Below are 10,246 nucleotides of genomic sequence, written 5' to 3'. Positions count from 1 at the left end.
CTACAATTACATTTGTACTGAGGCACCATATTTAAATTATAGGCCTATCAGATTATGGGCAATGGTGTGGATAGTGAACTGTAAGACTCATTTTCATGCCAGTGTTTATGAGCTGGATTGAAGTTAGCTGTTGGCACGAATATTTCCTTTATAACTAAGTTTTAACAGTATGATGGCTTTTCTTTGGAACATATTTGATTTTCTCCAAGTTACATAGGAAACCAATAAGTTTGAATCTCAGGTTTCTACATTGACTAACAGGAGACAGTAAGGAATCCAAATTGTTTGGTTTAATAGAAGACTATCTACTTACTATCAAATAAGTTATACCGATATTTGAGGGAGGTGAGGTAATAGACCAAAATGGGGGGTAATTAAAACAACTTTTGGACCATGTCTATAAAATATAAAGGAAAGAGTCGTTTTATGGTGATTTTTATTTGTTTACCCTCTGTGTAATTGCGACACGGTGATAGACATCACTACGCAGTTGATTTGGTTCAGTTCCTGTTGCATTCCTGAGTTACAAAATTGCTTATTTTGTGGTAATTTTGAAGAATGCAACTACATATTTATATCAACTAGGGATAGTCTCTGTGGCTGAAGGAAGCCATTACTTTTGTGTAAGCATGATCATTATGACTTTAAATTGAAATTTTCAGAGAAATCACTACCTAGTTAACTTTCAAAAATTTTTCCTGAAGCAAGAATTTAGAAGACTCAACTTGATTGTGCTTGAATAGTTGCAACACAAGTGATACGGTAAGAAGCTTCCTCTTGAGGCACAAGAAGACATTTATCTGTTTTAAATAATTACTTTAATGTGCTTAATTACCTTATCATTATGAATGCACTGTAGTCAACAGGACGACTAATATGCAGTGTTTCCTATTTTGTAGTCTCTTAGAAGAATACAGGAAAATGTTTATAAGGCATTTTATTCCTTATGCCAGCAGCTAAAATAGGAGATTTTAGAAGTACCTAGAGATATGGAGATACTAAATTACATGCAAGACATCACTGGAGAATCTGGAAATAAAAAGGATTTATTCTCCCTAGGCTACTTGAAAGCTGCCTTCTCACAAATAAATGTTAAGATGCCCTAATATACATTGCTTTCACTATTTCAATCTTAGTTGCTAAATAACTTTATAATAAATAATTGACGTTTTCGTTAACTGACAGATCTCCTGAAATTCAACAAACAAACAAAAGCATGAACTAGAAGGCTAATAAAAGTTCCTAATTGCGAAATTGGTCCCTAGGAGCATGTTTTCATTCAGCCTAAAGGACTGCTTTATAGCTAGATCATGGTTTTTATTTTCAGTTGGTTTCTCTAATTCGCATGTACATGCACACACACACAACAACACAAAAACATTTTCTTTGAAGACAATTAAAATATAAAAAATTATTTTGCCAATCAGGTTAACTACCCAGATGTTCCTTTAAATAGATCACATATTTTTCTTTTCACGAACATATTTGTTTCAGAATGAGAAAAGCCTTCAAGATGTGGAGTTTACCACAAATCTCTTTCCTGATAGAACTTCTATATTTTTCCACAGAGCCTCTTTTATCCTGGGAAGAGAATTATTATGTGTGTATTTCGCCATGTTCAACTTATTTTCTGTCTTCTACGCTGGAACATAGGGACATGAAAATTAATTGTTTTCTCTCATTTTTAAAATCATTCTTCATGTATAATCTATGCATTAAATTTGATCTACATACTTATACTTTTTTGGTGAAGATTATTTTATAATGAAAATGCTTATTAAAATATAGCATGACAAATATTGTCTGATCAATATGACTCATCATATCCAAACGTTTTTCAGGGTAGAAAAGTTGACAAATTAAGACAAACTATTCATCTTGAACAGATTTCATTAATCTGTTAATAGAGCTCGGTTTAGTTTTCAGCGTGCAATGGAGCAACAGAAAGGTGGCCGGGCTGTGTTCAGGTTTTGGTGAAAAGTACTAGGACACAACTGTTATTACCCTAGTACCCATTTTCTTTGTCTGATCTCATGAATTAGCTTTTATTTTGATGATGATATGCAATTCACAACTTTTATGTCCTAGATCCTTTCGTTTTTCTCATTAAGTTTAATAAAATGGGAATTACGGATATGTGTTAAGCTAACATAATGAAGGGGTAGAATACTGTAAAGATCCTCTGTAATAAAATAACTGAATGTATTTTTTTACCTAGTACTTAATTTTAAGCTAAACTATTAAAAACTATTTTGTCTTCACTCAAATCTGACATCTTTTATTTAATTTTCTTACATAAATTATCCGACTACCTATTATTCTTAGAATAGTAAAGTGGTTTAATTTCTGTGAATAAAATATTGAAGTAATAAAATTTTGAAGAAATGTCATGCTGATTTGTGAATTACAGGGTTTCTTCTCTTCCTGTAATGATTGAAAATGCTTTATTTCACACTCTTCAACTCATCCCTTTCACCATCAATTCTTTGTCATGTATATAACAGGAAATCAAGGTATGATTTTTTTCAAAAACTGCAACTCAGAGAAACATAAAATAACCATTGCTAATTAGACTTTGTTGTAGCAGCATAAGTAAAAAAATAATAAATCTACAGGATCATGTGATAATTTTTATTGTATCTTATTTATTTTCAAAAAGGTAACTCATCTGCTCACCATCCCTTAAAAGAAATTTTTATGTCAACTTTCTAATGGTATTTTTTTTTTTCTGTAAACTGAACAGATCAAATCAGCTCAGTGTTATATAGCATAATTTAGGTACATGTAATTTTAGGAAATTTTTAAAAATTTCATTACTTTTTTATTACATACCAACTAGTTTATATTTTGTCTTTACAAAGAAAAAGCTAAAAAAATTAAAACCATTGTTATATTTTAAAACTCATAATTCCAGATTCCTCTACTTATAAGAGAGAATGGCCCAGCAGCTATTTTCACCATCACTGACTTCAGTTCCATTCAATAATACAGTACATAATGCAAAAGTAACTAGTCACACACAAAAATGTCTCAAATATAGTAAAATGTACACAGAATAAAGGTAATTTATAATGACAAATAAGAACTGTGATTTATCTTGGCTGTGCTTCAGAAATTTAGCGTCACCTGCCTTCGCCAAGGCACAAAGCAGGAAGAGGTGAGCATGGCTGTCCCCAGAAGTGGGCAAAGTATGTATAAAGGTATCCATGTACACGAAAGACTTAAAACTGCTCAGTCTTGCTGGGAACACTGAAAAGGAAATGCTGTGGCTTCCCCCTACTATTCACCTTTGGATCAAGTCCACAGTCTTATTTCATCGTAGAGAAAATACAATTGGCAAGGATCTCTAAAAGTAAATCACAATTTGGGCAAATGAAAGAAAATACTTCACTATTCCCAAAGTTTGGATGTATCTTCTGGATCAGAAGTATTTTGTAGACAAAGGAGTGTTTCACAAAACCGAGATGTCATACAGATGAAGGGACAAGGCATTTTCCACAGAAGCTTAACAATGTCAAACTTTCAAATGGCTCTTACAGTATAACCATTACATGTTACAGTAGTGTGGGTTCTGGGGATCCTTTGGCAGCAAATGCTGATTTAAAGGGCATAGGGTCTTTTTGGGTTGATCTGCTTGCTGGCCTGTTCTTGCAGAGCTACAGATTTTCACCTTATTCCAGAGTTCAGTTAAAATTTCTATTTTTGCTCAAGAATAGCTCCCTGCTGAGTAGCATATGAACCTACATCATAGTCTACTTTTTCAGTTATCTCTAGGAGAGACTTTTTATCTTGTAACCATTGAATAGATTCCTAAAACACTGCCCTCCTGTGATCTTTTACAACTTGTGCTTCCATTTCTTCCATTTGTGAGACAGCTTCATGAAAAGTAAACAATTGTGGAGAAACCTCTTCTTCACTGTGTTCACAAAGAAGTTTTACATTGGATATCTGAAGGGAACTGCCCATACCCCACTCTGCCTCTAAGACATCAATCTGATTTGGTGGGCAGTGCATCATTGAATGAAGATCCCCAGCATCAGCTGGATCCACAGTCAATTCTCTCACCTTATTTGCATACCTTAATGCATCAAGAGTATTTTCACAGGATGCCATTCCTGAAGACTTTGTAGCTATCATGCAGGCATGAGAGTTTTCACCCATGAATTAATCTCTTAACACCTGAGTGACTTAGCTTGCTCGGAAAGGAGTAGGAGGTTTATTTCTACCTAAGGCTCTAATTCATTTCTGCAGTGCTAGAAGTCTTTTTACTAATTTCTGCACCGTCAAGCCTAGTTTGCCTGTCTGCACTGGAAATACCAGCACCTCTGTCATTTCCAGGAAAATCAATAAGAGAAAATTTCCCATGTAGTTTTCCTTTCCTTCTAAGAATAATCTGAAATACTGCATTGCTCCAAGGTGAATGTGCATTTGAAGATATTTGACCAGATGTTCTGCAACTGTTGCCTATGTCAATGAGCTTCAGTACATCTTCAACACATTTGACCTCCTGTTCCTGTAATCACACCACTTGAGCTGTCAGCACAGAGCCTGATGCAGGGCTCTAACCCACAAAGTGTGAGATCATGACCTGAGCTGAAGTCGGATGCTTAACCGACTGAGCCTTCCAGGTGCACCCCACCCTCAAGCATTCTTAATTTTGCTTTCCTGTTTAGCAAGTCAAACACATTTCCACTATAAATTTCAAAGCAAACTGCATATACTTGAAGTTCTAACTTCTTATAGTTTGGTCTTTGGCATTAAGAAAATATCTCAAGCTGCTAAAGCATGAATTCCTTCAGAACAATCTTGGTTCGTTCCTTCCCTATGTTTGAGGTTTTCCACTTGCAGCAAAGGACATAGCCATTCTCCTCTCAAATAGAGTTTCCACTAATGGTCTACCTGTAATCCTTCTAAACCATTTCACTTAGGATCTGAGTCATGAAAGGCAAAATCAAGACCAAATGTTTGGTTTTCTATGTAACTTATTGAGACAAAACTAAAAGTAGACTTATATACCATTACAATATTTTTACTAGGGATTATGATTACATCTAGAGCTTTCATTTGAGTTTATTTTTTACTGAATGGTCATTTTCATCAATAAGACCTGCTGTTGTCAATGGTCTACAATCCTTTTAAAGTCTCTGATCATACACAGAATTTCCTAATTAGGGTTTGTAGCATCAACATCCCGGGCTCTTAAGTTTTTTCTGTTATAGTTCCCTGTTTTTGTTTTTTGTTTTCTTTGTTTGCTTGTTTGTTTTTTATAATTTTTCTACTTTTTTCACACAGTTAGATTTTTCATGTGTATTCTGTTGTGAAGAGGAAGACTTTTCAGGAAGTTGACTAGGTTGTTCATGTGCAGAGCCAACCACTCTGATATCTTTTGGAGGAAGGTCATTTTTAACAGAAGCCACAGTCTGTCTATTCTTTACAATTTTGTTTACTTTGGCTGTGGATGCTGGAGGTAAAGGTGTTTCTGAACTGGATTCAATTTCTTCATCAGGAACAGAGTCATGGTTGAGTGAAAAGATGCTCTCCAGATCATTATCTTTGCCCTTTATATCTCCATTTCTATCCATTCAACAGTAATACTTCCATTATTTTCATTTAAGAATGTTACCATTGCTTGATATATTTGGGTTTGCTAATTAGGGCCTTGAATTTGTTCTCATTTCTGGTTCTCCATGGGTTTTCTCCTTTACAATAAAAATTATTTCCAAGCCTGACTGGGTCTCACTCCACACCCCAAGCACATGACATTAAACATTTTCCCCAAGAGGAACCACTTCTTGGCTAGGTCTCCACATAAATCCCAATCTGCATGTTGCTGGAGTTGGCCATTACCATCACCTCATCTAAGGTGGGGTGGCAGGTAGTTGTGACACTATGAATGCAAGCAGGACCTGCAGGGCAAGGAGTGATGCTGGGCATCCAGGAACCAGGAGAGTGGAACAGACCACGCTTGATTACCTAAAGCTACTCAGGGTACAGAAATCATTTGTTTTATGTAAGTAACTTAAAAACTTCTTCATAAAATTAATGAAATAAATTAATGGCCATAGAGAGAAAATGCCCACAAATATATCCAGAGGACATGGTGGGCAAATTTTTCCCCAAAAGACAAGTTTCTTTTTAATAAAGTGAAGTCTTCATTTGTAATTTTGTAAATTATTAAGTTGAAAAAATTTTTAATTTAATCCAGTGTAAAAAGAGTCAATGGCATACAACCTTATCATAAAACAGTGAGAAATAAAACTTGCTGAGTTGAAAGACTACTTTCTCAATCTTTTAAATTCACTAAATTCTAAAATTCCATCATTTTATTCTCAGTCCTCAAGCTGTCCAACATAATACTATATATGCTGCACAAAGATGGGAAATCAGAAAGCATAAAAGTATACACTCTCCCAATTCAAGACAACTGCATTCATATTAAAAATATTATTATTGATTACATACACGTGGGCATTTTGTTGATTTGAGATTAACAATTTAAAATGTAAGGTTTAGAAGCTCAAATAATCTGTCAGTTTCTCATAAATTATTAAATTATTATTTTTTTTTTAACATTCTTGCCCTTCTTTCATCTTTGTCCCACCAAAAGAAGATTAAAAAAGGAAAATAAATGTACTGGGAATAAAATCTGGTAAATTGCTATTGAAACCCACTGGCTTTGTTTGAACAAGATTTTACCACTTACTAGCCACATGGTTTGGGCAGGTTACTTAATTTCTATGACTGTTAAAGTTTTGTTTTGTTCTGGTTTTGCAAAGTTGATAAACTGATATGACTATACCTTCAGAGTTTCAGGATGGCTAAAAGTAATGCATGCAAAATAAACATCATAATGAATGCATTTGGTACTTATTCAATATTTATCATTAATAAAATTATTATTTTTTAATGTTTATTTTGAGACAAAGAGAGAGTACAAGCAGGGGAGGGGAAGAGAAAGAGGAAGAGAATCTCAGGCAGACTCCACACTCAGTGCAAAGCCTGGCATGGGTCTCGATCTCATGAACCACAAGATCAAGTGCCAAAATCAAGAGTCAGATGCTTAACTGACAAGCCACTCAGGCACCCCTAACATAAATAAAATTATTTTTAAATGTTACTATAATGTACTGATTATTTTCTGAGGTCATTAATTACAATTATGATGAGAATCATAAATCCAATGTTGGATCATAGAAAACAATATAGACGAAGCGATATGAATAATGGCTCAAAAGTTCATTAGTCTTTGTTGCCTAACTGGCACCAATAACATGAATTTGCAGTCAACACAGGGATTTTACAATTAAGTGGCTTATATTAGTAATATAAAAAGCAAAGCTCCTTTTAAGACTCGAAGTTGTTTGGACTATATATTATGACTTGCACTAACACCTTAATCTTTGACAACTTTTCTCTGGACTCTATTAAAGACCTCTTTCCCTGGTCTGGAACTTCTTTTTATAATATATATCAAGTCTTAAGTTAGGGAAATGTAAAATGTGATAGTAAAATTTACAAATGTTCAAAAGAATAGATGTTGAAAATATTCTCTCAAATGTACACCAGACGTGAACAATGAAGTAAGATGGATTTCATTTTGATCTAATCATATCTATGCTATTTTATGTTCTGCACAATCTTCGGGTTCCGATAATTGCCATTCCCTAGAGAGTTCTGTTCCTGTCATGGCCAAGTAATCTCTCTCGACCAACACTACTGCAGATAACAATTATAAACTCAACAAAACATAAACATTTTCCTCAAGGCACTGGAGAGGGATAGAAGCAAGCTGATATTCCATGGAAGTTGACACAAAGAGGAAGACAATGATACAGGATCAAATTATTTATGACTCATCCTGAGAGGAGTCTCAAGCCATTATAATTCAATGTGGCTAAAATTTAACAAAAACCCTGAAGTCCTACTGACATGAGAGAACATAGGACAGGATTTAGTAAAAATGCAGCCACTTAACGTAAGAGGGGAAATACCAAAAGGAAAAGTGAGAGGGGATCCCTAAATTTTCTCTGTCTAAATCCCTGGCTAATCTCTGAAACACTTATTCATAGGGAAAACTCAACTCAGGCTAAAAGGAGAAATGGTGTTTTATAGATCAAGCTCAGTGAAATTATAGGTCTTTGAAAATAAGTTGAAAAAAAATAGAGACTTAACTAGAAAGCAAACTGAGGGTTGATGGAGGGAGGTGGGTGGGAGATGGGCCAAATGTGTGATGGGGATTAAGGAGGGCACTTGTGATAAGCACTGGGTGTTACATGTAAGTGATGAATCACTGAATTCTACTCTTGAAAGCAATTAATAATAATAATAATAATAATAATAAATAATAATAGTAATAAAATAGTCATCAGAAAGTCATAAGATCATCTATAGTTGCTAAAAATATCCATTGCAATGTCCAAGGAAACAATCCAAAATTAGTTGAAATCTAAAGAAATAGAAAGACATAATTAATTCAGAGAGGAAAGGACATTAAACAAAAGATAATATTGTGTTACCTAGATGTTGAAATTTGCAGACAAGGATAATAAAGCAGCTATTATAACTATGTTTAAAGATATAAAGGAAAATATAAGCATACCTTGTAGATACAGTATGTTTGGTTCCAGACTACCCCAATAAAGCAAATATCACAATAAAACAAGTCAAATGGCTTTTGTTTTGGTTTCCCAGTGTATATAAAAGTTATGTTTATTCTATAGTCCATTAAGTAAACAATATCATTATGTCTAAAAAACAATGAACATACCTTATTAAAAAATACTTTATTGCTAAAAAGATTAACTATCATTTGACTTTTCAATGAGTCATAACCACTGATAACAGATTACCATAACAAATGTAATAATGAAAGAGTTTAAAATACTGTGAGAATTACTAAAACATATTACAGAGACATGAAGTGAGCAATTGCTGTTGGAAAATATGGTGCTGATAGACTTGCTCAACACAAGATTGCCACAAATCTTCAGTTTGTGAAAACACATTACCTGTGAAATGTATTCAAGTGAAGCACAATAGTTATAGATCTATATGGTCACAAATAATGAAAAGATAGAAACACTGAATTAAGAAATAGAGACCATAAAAATCAAACTGCTGAGAAATTGTAAAACAGAACAAAACAAAAAATATATGAAATAAAACTCACTGGATGAGAAAATAATACTAATGACTGAGGAAAGATTCCCTGAACTTGAAGACAGATCAACAGAAATTATATAATATGGGGAATATATATGTTTATATAGTGATATGTTTATATATACAGAATATATATATATATATATATAATATAAAATAAATATATTTGTATTTATATATATCATCAGCTCATGGAACAATATCACATAACCCAAATATATATAATTACAATCAGTGTATTAGAAATTCTCTAGAGACACAGGACCAGCAGGGTGTCTATACATAGTGAGAGAGATTGAGAGAAAGAAATTTATTATAAAAAACTGACTCATACAATCATAGAGGCTGACAAATCACAAGATTTGCAGTCAGTAAGCTGACAATCCAGAGACCCTATAGTGTGGTTCCAGTCTGAGTGCTAGGAGGCTTGCACTCTCTTTCACAACCAGAAAGGGCTGATATTTCCATTCAAGTCCAAAAGCAGAAAAAGCCAATATGTCAATTCAAGCCCAAAATTCCAGTCAATGGTAGTTAGGCAGAAAGATTTCCCTGTAATTCATGGGAAAGTTAGCCTTTTTGTTCTATTCAGGTCTTCAACTGACTGTATAAGATCAACCCATACTTAGGAGGGCAATCCATTCTTAGTCTACTGATTCAAACGTTAGTCTCACCCAGAAAGATCCTCACAGACTAAATTAGGATTACACTTGACAATATCTGGGCACGCCATGGTTCAGTCAAGTTGACACATAAATTAACCATCACAAGTCCATCCCTAACATGATACTAACATGATACTATCCTATGTACAACCCAAAACACATGAAGTCCCAAGATGTTAAGTGCTTGAATGATGTTTACTCTTCCCCTTGATAAATAATAGCATTATGATATAAAATTAACAACAGTTAATACTATGTTATAAAGTCAATACATTTTAGGTTACCTGATAAGGGAATAAGAGAGGGAAGAAAACAAAGATATATGATATACACATTCATGACAAAATAAGGAATTTTTAGGAAATACTCATAAAAATTAGTCTTTATTGCCATTACGTGTCATATGGTTATACTATTCTCTT

General features: G+C 33.7%; 1 pseudogene; it reads right to left on the bottom strand.

The window, feature by feature from the left end:
* Positions 1-3,600: 3,600 nt before the first annotated feature.
* Positions 3,601-5,635, bottom strand: LOC122221316 (annotated as a pseudogene).
* Between the last annotated feature and the right edge of the window lie 4,611 nt (positions 5,636-10,246).

Source organism: Panthera leo, chromosome B3 (assembly GCF_018350215.1).
Source record: "Panthera leo isolate Ple1 chromosome B3, P.leo_Ple1_pat1.1, whole genome shotgun sequence".
Taxonomy (NCBI): Eukaryota; Metazoa; Chordata; class Mammalia; order Carnivora; family Felidae; genus Panthera; species Panthera leo.
This window is presented reverse-complemented; position numbering and strand designations above follow the sequence as displayed.